Here is a 14,326-nt window from a genome sequence, read left to right as displayed (position 1 = left end):
CGCAAGAAAAAACAAGAAACAGCCTTGTGGGAGCAAACATTGCAAAAGAAAAACAACCTTTTTCATTATTTAGTTGTATTTCTTTTCTAATTTCACTGGACTGAGGTGTTAACACTAAACTATCTCTAATGACTGAGATGTTAAATAAGACAGTCGCTTTTAAAAAGCTTCTTATACGCTAGGATTGAAAAAAAGAAAATATTGCATAACGCAACTGCAACCACAGTTATTTAAGTTTATAGATGTAATTAAACATGGCCACTGTATACAGAACCAATACTAAGTGAGGTTAGGCATGTAATTAGACTTGTAAAACAGACATACATGCACAAACATACACATACTGCATATATCCAGCCCTGAAGTATATTTAGTTGGAATAATTCCAACTAATTATACCAGGTCCAAACTTTTCTTATTGGCTTCTGTGGAGGTTTTGCCATTTTAGCCTTTATTATATAACTCATCTCAGATGTGAATCATTACCTGCGTCATCTTGTGGTGGGCAGGTTATTACAGAAGAACATCCCATTTCAAACCTGAGAGTAGTGGACCACAAATCAACCTTTTTAGGTGGGTTGAATATCTCCCAGGCTTCACTTCTGTCACCAGATCTACACCAAAAAGACACAGCAGTTAAATCACTGCCATATACGTCCCTGTTGTTCCCATTGTCCAGGCAAAATGTATGTGCTTGTTATATATAATATATGCTATTTTGTCTATGGAAAATTGTCTTATGCACGTTGTTGTCATAACCTTTGTGCACACCAACAGCTGGAACAGAATTCCTTGTTTGTGCAACATGCTTGGCGAAACAAAATCAGATTCAGGTTCTGAAAACGTCTCTGAGGCCTTGTGGTGTTGACACAGGGCCCTTCGAGGTGAGGTGTCCTTTGATATGTGGCTCTGGAATGTTCCTTTCAGCAGATCCTTTGGGTCCTGTAGGTTGCTGGGTGGATGCTCCATGGATCAGGCTTGTTTCGGCACATTCTGCAGATTGGAATCTGGGGAGGTTGGAATCCAAGTAATTGCTTTGGGCTCTTTGCAGGTAGTTTTTGCAGTGCGGTGGAGGGATTTGGCCTGCTCGGGGAGAAACAATTTTTAATTGGGTGGTACATGTCCAAGTAGGCCCACGGTTTTGTGGAAGAATGTTAAATTGAGAAAATGATCATTATTCCACTCACCTGTTAGTGGATTTAGTGTGTTTGTTTACGTATATGGTGTATGAGCAATGGAAATTTTCACATTGAAGTAAAGCTAACACAGTTTATTTGTTAGCTGAATTTTTCAGCTAATGCAGAAGTAATGAACAAACATGTTTCCTAAATTGAAATGTTTTATATTTGGATTTTGATGTAACGTTTAATTTATCAACCTCCTATTAGAAAATACAGTGAGTTTGAGTATGTGAGCCAGTATTCAGGGACAAATCCGTATTGATGTCGGCCTCGAAGAGAGCAGAGGTCGGGTTTGTTTTGCAGTCTTGCCTCATTTTTGTTCATTAAAGAATATTTTCCAAAGAGAAGCAGCAGCCCGGTGCATTCGACATTGTAAATACAGGGTTGTTGTTCCGTTTGAGCACTCTTTAATGAGATGTATGTGACCATTTCTGAATGCAATCTCCAAAGCTAAAGCAGCGGAGGCTCCTGCTTCAGCTGTTGAAGAGCGGGGCCATTGCGGATTCTTGTTACAGCTTCAACGTCATTCATCTGACAGCAGTGTTTGCTACGGCAGAGCTAAGGTGATTACTTCTCTAGGAGATGGACAAATACTGAAAATAGATCATGATGTCGCCCTGCCAGGTGAGGATAGCAATAAAATCTCCAGGAGGAGAATGCTTGGTGGGAGGGAGACGGAGCCTCTGTGCCGGCGGGGTGGGAGGGATATGAGTGTTTGTGTGCTTTTGAATGTTGGGTGTTTGCACATTGGTGTGTGGCGGCGGTGCAGGCGGGGCTTTCATATACCAGATTAAAATCAAAACAGAATGACATTCAAAATGAAGCCGAAAGGATCAGGCTCTAGCTGGTGTTTGTGGTTTGATGGACTGTCAAAACACTTTTGGTGAGATTACACACCTGTCACAGGAATGGCGTTGTCGACGTTATACAACACTGATAACATAATGGGATCCCTGTTATGAATTTTAGCTATGCTCCAAAAGGGGGGTGGGTGGGAGAGAAGACAAACACCTTTCACTATTATTTAGCCCTCTGTCTGTTTCTTCAGTGCACCTGCCAAACTGAGCCAAGTCCTTAATAAGAAGCCCCATCAGGGCAGGTAGCAGCTGAGGCGCTCGCTGCCTACTTGCATGAATCCCCCCAAAAACGCAGTCTATTTAAATGGATTTATTGGAGTCTCCTCTTTTTCTTTCTCTTCTTCTCCTGTTCCCATCTGTTCTCACTAGTAACTTTTGATCATCCAGAAGGAAAAGCTGCTAAATCGAATCTACCCGCTCTGTCAGGCCAGTGTGGAAAATGCCAGATGCCGTCATATCGGCTCTCAAGTGATCAGGTTTCAAGCGACTAATGCGAAATCAGCCCCACATATGCTCTCATGTAAGTTTATAGTTCATAAAAAGGAGGTAACTGAAATTAACCAGCCTTTAAAAAATAAAAATAAAAAGCTAAATAAAAAGCACAGACTGATCAAAAAGGACCAGTTGAACTTTTTTCAGGCATTTCACTTGGCATCTTTTGGCCCTTCACCTTTACCCAATAGTAGGGCTGTGCGATATGACCAAAATCTCATATCCCAGTATAAGACATCTATCGTCCGATAACGATATAAATCACAAAAATTTTACATTTTCTGAAAATTCTGTGAATCTCGGGCAGCTCGACTTGCATGAAGTGTTTCCAGCTGGGCCTCATGTACCTGGACTCGAGTGTTTAAACCACAGGTGTCGAACTCCAGGCCTCGAGGGCCGGTGTCCTGCAGGTTTTAGATGTGTCCTTGATCCAACACAGCTGATTTAAATGGCTAAATTACCTCCTCAACATGTCTTGAACTTCTCCAGAAGCCTGTTAATGAACTAATCCTTTGATTCAGGTGTGTTGACCCTGGGTGAGATCTAAAACCCGAAGGACACCGGCCCTCGAGGCCTGGAGTTTGACACCCCTGGTTTAAACCGATGCATGAAACTATACATTTTTAGACATAAGTTGTAAAGTTGTGAGTATTTATTACATGGCGTGCTGCGGGGAAAAGCCTGTTGTAACATTTGAGTCTAACGTTTATTTTTTTAGCACCTGACGGCCGTAAACACTCTGCATTCTCTTTTACGTGATTCAGTTTATTTTGAAAAGTCTCAACAGGATCTTGAGCTTTATTGTGAAAGGTTTATGTGGAAAATAAATAAGCGGACATGTGACGGTTTTACCGTCGTTGTTGCTAACGACAACGCATAAAAACAGGTGCCACTACAGTGACCATCAAAACGATGAAAAAATATTGCCGTAAACAGTTTGTTTTACGACACCAAACGATAGTGTAAAATGAAATGATAGACGTTTTTATATCATCATCCGATATATATCGTTATATTGAACAGCCCTACCTAATAGCTTAAACGGATTTGTTTCCCCCTTACAAAAGTGCATTCCCTTATTTGCGTTTTGGTTTCACTCGTTTAACAAGCAAATGTATTATTTCCCGTGGCAATACTGTTTGTACCATCTGATGTGGGACGCCATGGTTTATCTATACCTATAACTCTTGGGTTTAAGATCTCACTTTTATACTACTTGTTGTCCTAATATCACAATATCCTTTGCTGTATTTTGCAGGTAAAATGGACAAAGAAATAACTGAAATTCAGGCACTTTCACTCATATTTTGTAAGCTACGGAGAGCAGCGGTCTTGATATAGTCATCTGTGTTCCATCGGTAAGGAAGCAGGAAATTGGAAGTGACAGAAAGGTGTGTTTGAGTGGTTGCAGGTCATTTTATTGATGTCAGACGCGGAGTGAATGAATAGTGAGGCCCACTTAGGCCCCACTGGGATTCCTTTTATGTAGTGTCTATTAGGCGGGCGAGAGGTGGATGGCAGCGCTATACAGGCGAGTCTGTGTATGTGTGCAAGTATAGGAGACAGTCAAACTCTAAAGCTTCTGAGGTCCCATGGGGTCTTAAGGATCAGACAAAGGAAACCAATGGGTACCCAAGGGACACCAATAAAGTCCCATTTCAGGAACACCCACACATAAAGTGACTGTACAGACTCGGGCAAGCTCCACGCACACACACTTGTGGCTCATTGTGTACCGGGTCATTCAAGGGTGCTCGACATAGACATGTTGTGTCTGGAGCTCTGCTTTTTTTATGGCAGTTTCACTGCAACAGACGTCCTCCTTTTCACTTCCACTGTACCGTGGGAATAAACACACATGGTCGTACAGATGAAATACTAACATGAGCAGCGTCTTAAACTGCTATCTGAGTGCTTAAAGTACAAAACAAAAGAAAGTGTATGAAGTGTTGGTTTACATATTGATGCAGTCGCCTGCAAACCATCCAGCTCTGTGGGTGATCGTACAGAAGGATGCTAATGTGGAATGGGTTAAATCAGCGGTCCCCAACCGGTCCGTGAGTCGTTTGGTACCGGGCCGCAAGAGTTGAGGCTCAGGTGTGAAATGTATGGTTTTCAGGGTTTTTATCGGTTTTCAGCGTTATTTTGTTATCGTTTTGATCGTTAACTTGGTTTTCCTGAGTCTTTTCACGTGTGTTATAAATAAATCTTCTTTTTTCGGTACCGGTACTAGTTTTATTTTGTTGTATTTATCCGCGACACCTTAAAGGCCGGTCTGTGAAAATATTGTTGGGCATAAACCGGTCCGTGGCGCAAAAAAGGTTGGAGACCGCTGGGTTAAATAAAGCGTGCCCCACGTGCAGCACTGCATCAAGTTTAACTGATTATCCATCTATTTTTTAGAACAGTTAATCTTTTTATTCACTCATATCAACACTGGGATATTTCGCAGCACTAAATCCTTCTGGTGGAATGCGTTTCCATTCAGCTGTCTATAATGGCTACCGACACAGTATCTACTGAATGTCCAACAAGAATGAAAACAGGCCTGTAAGTGACTGCAGGAGCTCGCTTCTCATTGCTAAGTAACTACAGCTGTTCCTGCCATCAGTTCATTTATATTAACATTCACAAAGAGGCAGTAAACAGATTGTATAACGTGTGCAACAAATGAATGCCAGCATTATCTACAGGCCCTCTTTTCCTTTTCACTCATTAGTTTTTTTCTTAAAGGGAGGGATTAATATCAGGTATAATAAATTACACAAACCAGAAAATCAAAACTTATCTAAACTTTTCACAGCAACTTCTTAAACTGATATTTTATTTAACTAATTCTCAGCTATTGGTTCCTCCCATTGATCATAATTTGTGTGTAGCACATCTAAATGCATTACTTCCATGCTGTACCATCGGAAGGAGCTGCTGATGGATAGTGTGCTGCAGGAGTGGTTTAAGCAGTTTTGAGAGTGGTTTAGATATGCTTTGACATTTTTGCTGTGATTCATTGTAGCTGCTGTTAATCCAAGCTGACTGCAGTAAAGTTGCCATCCTCCTTGAAATGAGCTTGTCCAAGAAAACCACTATCAGTCATTTCAGCAAATGCCCAGTTATGATGTGTGTCTGTTTAAAATGTAAATGCTGCTTAAAGTTAATCAAGAGCACATAAGGACACAGAGCCATAGTGTCTGCAGTTTTCAGAAGTTTGGAGTGGATGCAAAACATGACTTTGATGTACAAGATCATCGTTTTATTTCACACTCAGTTTTGCGTTCCTTTATAGAGAAACAGCATTTTTCTTGAACTAAATAGCCGCCTTGTGCACGATTGTGCTGAAAAGATTTGCATTTATTGTTTTCTGTCAGCAGTGAACTAAATGTTCACTGCACGTAATGCACTGGGCAGGGGTACAGCTGGCAAGTGCTATTGGCAGACAATGCAGCCATCAGCAGTACTGTTGAAGCTAGTGTATAATAGCATTTATAGTCAAACAATCAGTGCAGATTCTGGAAAAGGCGTTCAGTTTGAATCCAAATAGCACCTACTAGTTTTGAAGAAAACAAGTCAGAAGATCAACCACACTGGCAATTACTTTATAACATCACACTGAGTGGAAATATCTATGAGTGACCGAGTGATGGATAACAGTCGGAAATCATTACCAAAGGCCAAGACCACAAGCAAAGAGATCCAAAAGTTCTAACGGAGCTGAGATCATTGTTAAACTCCTGCCTTATTACATGTTGTTTTAAATACAAAATGTATACTGACATTGGGTTTGACCTGAAGCAAACCTGTTTGTGCTTGGCAAGTGTCTTATTGAGAAATTAGCTGGTTCTAGGCACTAATTATCTGATATGTGTATGTGCACCCATACAATTTATAAATGTAGGTAGCTAACCAAGCTAACAAGCATTAGTTGATAAATTAACACTCCACCTTTGTGTCCAAGGTAAATTCTTGCTTAATAAACTAATGCTAATTTATCAGCTAACCCTTATTAGCTTGGCTAGCTAATAAGCGTTAGCTGATAAATTAGCATCCAAGATAAATTCTTGCTTAATAAACTAATGCTAATTTATCAGCTAACCCTTATTAGCTTGGCTAGCTAATGAGCGTTAGCTGATAAATTAGCATCCAAGATAAATTGTTGCTTAATAAAACTAATACTAATGTTGGATCTTCAAAAAGTAGAGTCGAAAATTGATGGGTGATGGCACCCTGGCGCCATCCATCTTTTATGTTGCTGATTTTAGCATGCAAAAAACAAAATCTATCGCTATTCTTTATAATGTGTCTGATTTATAGAAGCTGATTAGTAAATGCAAATGGTGAATAGCTGTCACATGCTATCAGATTTCAAATTAATTATATCTAAACACAGCGGGACTAATGACACTGAAGTTTATGAAACATGCTCAGAATTTTTCATGCCTGAAAAAGACAATAATGCCAGTGTCTATTGACACTCAATGACACTTAACTTCAGAGGTTGGATGTGTGTGAGAGTTGAAGGCCACCGCATATTAGCTTAATGAATACAAAAAAGTGAATGGTGTGGCTTGAGGACAACACATCCACGTGGCAAACTCATAAGCCAGCACCTCCCGCTGCATTAAGCCTACATCCCACTGTGGTATGCAGCTGCAGCTCACAGATCAGATGCCGGTTCTCTGTATTGAAATTCATATTCAGTCTCTCTCAATTCCACGCTGATATAAATACACTTTAATCAAAGTAAGACACATTAAGCCTCCCATTGCAACATGCAGTGAAGAAAAAAAATCTGATAATAAAAAGCTGCCTTGCAGTGAGCAGTAAGTCAATGAATCATAGGTCCAGGAGATTAGACAGGAGGTTTCACACTGATTCAGAAGAGATTACAGAGCATACATTAGAGGACGATGATTTACCAAAAAGATACAAATGATTTGATTATGTACAACTGAGAAAGAGCAGTCCGCATGCCTTTTGAATTCCCTTCATGAACCTTGGTGCTGTTCAAAGTGTCACCTTCCCGACAGCAGTCACCCCTCTATGTGATTTACCTCACTCACCCAAACGTATCAGACTCCAAAGTTCAACCGGTGAAATTCAAGCCGACAAATCTCCCCTTCCCTCAGCTGTGCGCGGATACCGATACACATGTTTGAGGCAAATCCAAACGCACACATATGGACGCATTCATGCACGCACACGAGAAGTTGCATGCGAATGCACGATCACCGTTTCAATCCCACTCACTCCTTCTCTTTCAAAATATAAGCTGCTTTCATGCTGCTACTTATGCAAGCTGAATGTTTGCGTCTGATATTCAGATTAACGGCGCTGCTAAATGTGCTACCAGTGTACTGTTGCGGCCTACTCTGGGTGGATGCACTACACTCTTCTCGGCAACCAGCAGCCAGCCAAGCCCAGGCAGACAGCTCAGAGACAAAACAATCCACTGTTATTAATGAGGACATTTTTCAACTCAGTTAGAAAGGTAAATACACGGCCTGAATGTTAAGCCATATGGGCTGCTTCAGAGAGCCTAGATCAAAGAGGGTTCAGTGATTCAGTCTGACATCAGGACAGCCTTGAAATAATAATGATCAGAGCGGGAATAACCACCCACATATTTTACTCGACTCTGCCTGGTTAACGAACATCACACGTAATACCTTTGATAAACTATGCGATTGCTTTAATAATGCATATGGTGATTGTTAGGCAAACAAACGTATTGATATCTATTTTGAAGTGAACCACTATCACTCTTTTCAGCAAGTACCTTTTTTTCATGGCAGTACTGAATGTGTTGTAGCACATATTCAGTACGCCATATTCAAAAGCTGTGATCACACAAATTTCTTAAGCTCAAGATGTTTTTTTTTTTTTCATAAGATCTCCTGTTTTCCCGTATAGAAAAGAACAGCAGCGATGTTCTCACGCTTTTAATAAAATCATGATTCTCATACAGATCACTTGGAGTTCCCATGAAACTGAACATATTGATGTAAATGCTCAAACATACTTATCCTTTTACTGTTTTTAAACGTCTTTGCCTTCTTTTAAAGTTTTTTACCCCTAAAACAAAATGCAAATCTTGTCATCTAAATCTGATTTTTTTCATAATGTTGTATTTCAGATATTGAAATCTGTCATGTCTATTTCAAAACATTTGCATCAAGCCACTCTCCTAAATCATTTTTCATATGAGGTCAGTATGCCCTATAATTTCCTCAAAATAACATATATATAGTCAAGGCAGCATAAGAGAAAAACTGTCTTGCTCTTGTACAATTTTGTTTTAGATTTCTTTTTTCAAGCAGCACACACAAAGACACACAAACCATCCACTTACTAACACCCACACACAATGTACTCTGACCTGTTCCTTCAAACTGAGCTGACTGTCCTGTGTCTCATGGGACAATAGCAGTACATCACAACACTTGACATTGCGTGAGCCACTGAGTGCACACTTGACTGCGTCTAGTATTTCTTTTATACCCAGAGACCCCAGTTTCAGGACTATATAGTTTCAAACTCTGCACTTTCCTTTGTCTGTTGGATTAAAACTGGGCATTATTTTCAAAGTTCAGCTTGCCATATGACAAACGACACAGTAATCGAACTGAGAGACAGCAAAATGGAAACACTCACCAGATACTTCTTTACTCATACATTACTTCTAATCTGCCTTAATTCTTTGTGGCATTGATTCAACAAGGTGGTGGAAACATGCCTCAGATTTTGGTCCATTACATGTTGATATGATAGCATCACACAGCTGCTGCATATTTGTCAGCTGTACATCCACGATGTGAATCTCCCGTTCCACCACATCCCAAAGGTGCTCTACTGGGATAAGATCTAAGTAGACTGAACTCACTGACATGTTCAAGAAACCAGTTTGTTTGGAGCTTTGTGACAGATCCTTATGAAAGCAGCCATCAGAAGATGGGCACCCTGATGGACATGATCAGCGGCACTCAGGGGAGATGTGGCATTTAAATGATGCTTGGCTGGTATTAGCAGGCCAAGAAAATAACCCCCTATACCATTACACCAACATCACCACCAATCAAAAGCAGCTTGAACAATTGATACAAGGCAGAATGGATCCAAACCATCTGTTCACACCAGACTGGGCCCGGGACCAGTTTCCCATCCTACTAGGCGAATTGCAGGATCCCTTGGGGATTGTTTTGACATTTTACTGTTCTTAGCTGTAGGTGCAGCACCCAGTGTGGTCTTGTGCTTCAAAGTTAAATTTGTTGTATGTTCAGAGGCACTCTCCTACATATCTTGGTTGTGGTTGAGGTACTGATTTGCCTTCCTCAAAGCAGTCTTGATCATTCTCCTCCTCCTCTGACCTGACATCAGCAAGACATGTTCAGTCAGAGAACTGCTGCTCTATGGATGAAGGCTGAGAGAAAATCAGATCAGACGTTTCTAAAATACTCAGACCAGCACCAACAACTATGACACGTTCAAAGTCGCTTAAATCAGTTTGTACTTCACCAGGTTGTCTAAATGCACCGAGTTCCTGCCTTCTGATTGGCTGATTAGATTTTTGCATTAATGAGCAGGTGTAATTAAACAGGTGTGCCTAACAAAGGTTATATTATGGCTGAAGTCAAAAGTTGATGTAAGCGCCCCGTTAAAGTAAACCCTGACAAAACTCTGGAAAGAGAGGTGAAAGTTTCGGTCAGAACAAGGTGGCGAATGTGTTTTATTCAGGACAAGTCAGCTTATCTATTCTGAGCATTCGCTTCACTGCACATGTTTGCAGGAAAAAGCGCAGATCGATTAAAGGTTGTCATGCTTATATTCTCTGAGGCTAACCCAAATGTCTCGCCATTTGTCAAGGGCAGCAACACATTTAGCCGGCATGTACCCTAGTTTTTGTTGTTTTTTGTCTGCAGAGTGTTTTTGAAGGATGGAGAACTGCTCCAAGCACAATGCTCTATGAGAATTTGACACGCGGAGAAAAATACAGTATCGTAAAAGATTTCATACATTTGCTAATAAATCACATAGCATTTTTTTTTTTTGATGATGCTGTTAAATTTTACACCGCAGCCCTAAGTTGGAAAAATAAACATGTATATCTAAAAATGTGCTTTTGAATTACGCCCAGAGTTGTCAGTTACTACCTGTGAGGTTGAGTACACACAGTGCCGCTCCAGGCCATAGTGACATTTTCACAGACGCACGTCAGAAGATTATATTACCAGCGCTCATCAACCAGATCCATCTTTAAATCTGCCCACCGCTCTCCCCACTAGCCCAAGGCCACATGGCTTCTGAACAATGAGAGGACTATTACATTGCAGGGAGGGCAATAAAACCGTCATGGTTATTAAATAGCTGGGGTAAAAAAGAATAAATGTTGAATAAAAGCCAGTAATGATGATGGTTTTCATTGTTTTTATTGTGTGTTCCAATAAGTCCTTGTAAATTAAATCAATTGAATCTGACAGTTGTGGACAATTACTTCAGTAAGTGTTCGGCTAAAAATGCTGATGGAAAGATACAGGCGGAGGGGGGAAAAACTGCGAGGAGTTAAATCTGTGGTTCACGAAGAGTTGATGACAACAGCCTTTTACTTTAAATGGGAAAAAAATGTCGGAGTAGGAGTGCAGCTTTGCAGCTTTGTTGCTATGCGATGAGGAGAACAGAGCTAAGATTATAGGCTTAAAAGTGTAGATTAAGAAGAAATCTTTTTCTTCACCTGTTTGTATATTTATAGCACGTCCTCAGACATAAACAACAAAATGGGGGATATTGTAAGTGCAATACGACAGTGCAAGGTGGCCCCCAGTGGACTTACATGAGTGTGTTATATGTTTTCAGCTTAATGCTTCTGTAATCAGTAAGGTTTGGACTGAATTGCTGGGTTTGGGGGCTTTTTATGTTTTGTTTTGCTTGCCCATCAATGTACCAATTTTCTACCTAGACTAACTCAGTCAAGCTTTTAGCACCTTAAGACCTAGATTTCCCCCTATAAGTCCAATACAGAGTTAAAGGAGAGTGAGTATTGGACTTATATTCACCAGGATAACAGAAACACGGCTGTGCAGCATTTCAGCAGCTTGTTTTTGCCACTAATGAGTTTTCTTTAACATGAGGTCAAATATAGGCCACACCAAAAAACCTTGATCTTAGTATATCTTCATATAATATCTTTATAACAGCTGATGAGAACATAGCACTAACCGTGATGTCACAGAGGTTAGAGTTTATCCTGGCCGGAGCTGAGGAGACACTCTGAGTCTGGGTCATAATTAGTCACAGCACAGGAAGAGCTAAAAGACACAAAGGAGTCATTTGTCAGTCTGGGGGAAGAAATCAGTTAAAAGCATCATTATCAAAACAGTGACGTAATGAGATAAATGGTCAGCCAGGCACATGGTGATGTCATTCTTGTGCTTTGTGTTAAGAAGCATAAATGATCAAATGAAAGCTGCAGGATGATGCCGAAAACAGATGGTTATTTTTGGGGACATTACGGCTAAAAATACCACACGGTACAGACGCTTTTCTTCGCTTTCTGACAATGTGCTCCGGCAAATCCAGTGACCTCCTTTTATTCCAAGGTGCCACCACGAGTTATGTTTAGATTGTAACTTGAAGTCATACAGAGGTCGCGCCCCAGGGAACACAGCAGGTCACATCCCCACTGACCTGTCTACATTTCATGTTATTATTCAGGTATGCAGGGAGGAGGCAGGGATCAGGTTACAGTGGACTGCCAATTCATCAAGGAAATGAGGAGAGAGAGCGAGAGAGATGGTGTTTGGGGCATGATAAATATCAGCGGGAGCCAAATATAAACCGCAATAAGAGTGAAGATCCAAAAGCCACAGTATTAAAACACACGGGGAGGAAAAAAAATATGATAAAAGTAGAAGGAAATGAGAGAGCAGTGCGGTAAGAAAATGACACGAGTATCCCGCAGAGAGCCTGTCGGGCCTTCGACTTATTGGCACAAATCAGTCCCCGTGGCTAAGCTGACCATAAGACCTGCAAGCTAATTTACAGATCAGTTTAAGTTTTCTTTATCTGCCTGGAACCTTTCACTGTATTGTCAAGTCTTTTGGGAAAGGAGAAGCTGTGACTGGAAACATAGTAACCCGTCTTTTTCTGCCGGAAGTGTAGTAACACTCCCTTTTTTAAGCATTCACTCGCAGCCGGAGTGTTTGTTAAGTGAGAATGCTCCAAAATGCACCTTTTAACAAGTGTCAGTGGATCCATAATGATCTCATTAAAATGCATACACATCGCAGTAGTTTTGCAGTACTGCTTTGTGTATTCTTGGGCATCTTTAATGCTTCCTCTCCTTTACAATCAGAGGCTCTATAGTTGCAGGTATATGAATATTAATGATCCAAAAACTGTATGTACTTCATAAATAATACTGGTTGTATTCAGAGTCATTTCTTGAGTTGTCGTCATTTGTCAACTCCGGAAACTTCTCTACTCTTTTTTTTTATTTTTATTTTTATTGGTGTCTGTCTGACTTTAGGGCAGATCCAGATCTCTTCTTCAGGAAGAGACTAGACAGATTTAAACACTGCTCGTTGTCCTGGCTGTCTGCCCAAACCTCTGATGACTTCAGGGACAGGAATTTAAAACAGGATAAAGACGAAGAAAAAGAGAGCGGAGGAGGGGGAATTGATGTCAAGTTAGGAGGCAACACTAAAGACTTAAAAACAGCAAAGAACTGTATGCGGCTCATTCAGAGTGTGACACTGGTGGCAGGGATATACTGTCACATTCTGGATGAGCCACAAAACTCACTTCTCTGATCTGTTTTCAAAGGAAAGTTGTCTTTTGTAGAAAGTAACTGCAGGTAGTTTGGGCAAACTAACCGACCTTTTTGCCACTTTCGCATACTGTAGCTACCGCCAAATGCCAAGTATGTCTTGATGCAAGCTCAATCATCCAGGTAATTAAATCCCAAAGGGTTGGTTCTATTCATCTGGATGTAGCGTTTTCAGTGGGAGAAACATTTCGTCACTATCTAAGTGACTATTTGCACCTACAGGCAGTGACATCCAGGGCAGGGAGGAACGCTGGTTCGAGCAGGGAGTCAAGGAGGCAATTTATGTGAAAAGGGAAAAACCATCTCTGAATCGAGGAGGGAGCCCAAGGGTACATCTTTCAGCATCTTCACAGCATCTTAAAATGCTGTGATTGCAGCCATTTCCCAACTCTCTGCCAATGGTGCTCATGGCCATTGATCAGTGGGTGTTGATTAATGATCATGAGAATTTGCATCTTAATGATCAAGGAGCTGTTCCTTCAGTGGTGCTAGTTTCAGTCATTGTGCAAATGTACTGTTTATAAGATTGGGGAAAACCTGCAGTCAGCTGAGACTGAAGAAGTCACCTGGATGAGTGATGAAACATTTCTCCCACTGAATCAACCTTTTGGGATGCACCAAGTGCATGCATTGCAGTACAAAGATATAAACAGACGTGCAAGTGGAACCGAAGCCTGTTGTTTAAATAGATCCCGTATATTTATGCAGGAAAAGAAATTGCATTAAAAAGAACTAGAGGCACATGTGTGAGTGCAGCTTCTTATTTATATAGTTTAGTTGGTAGGATGTGTACCCACCTGCTGAATGGATTCTATAGTGGAATACTTTGCGGCATCTCTGTGGGCAAGCGTTTCTGTAGTGATATGCATCCCGTCTGGAATAGTTTTCCATCGGAGGAATTATGTACGCCCTTAATTAATGTTTGTTTTCGCGTGTGTGTGCGTGCGTTGTCTCAAGGTAGACTCTTTTCAGCTAGTGGT

At 40.9% G+C, this 14,326-nt stretch overlaps 1 long non-coding RNA gene across 1 annotated transcript in view; it reads right to left on the bottom strand.

Moving 5' to 3' along the window:
- Nucleotides 1–427: 427 nt before the first annotated feature.
- LOC102295303 overlaps nt 428–14,326 on the bottom strand; it is a 28,838-nt gene continuing 14,939 nt past the window's right edge. The window contains exons 2-3 of the long non-coding RNA XR_316688.2: nt 11,738–11,826; nt 428–1,083 (exon numbers count right to left, since the gene is read on the bottom strand). This is a non-coding gene — a long non-coding RNA (uncharacterized LOC102295303). The remainder of the gene's footprint in view (nt 1,084–11,737; nt 11,827–14,326) is intronic.

This window comes from Haplochromis burtoni, unplaced genomic scaffold (genome assembly GCF_018398535.1).
Source record: "Haplochromis burtoni strain Fernald_Lab_line unplaced genomic scaffold, NCSU_Asbu1 Contig_200, whole genome shotgun sequence".
In the NCBI taxonomy this organism is placed as follows: Eukaryota; Metazoa; Chordata; class Actinopteri; order Cichliformes; family Cichlidae; genus Haplochromis; species Haplochromis burtoni.
Note: the sequence above shows the minus strand (reverse complement) of the source record. Positions and strands in the feature narration are given on the sequence as shown.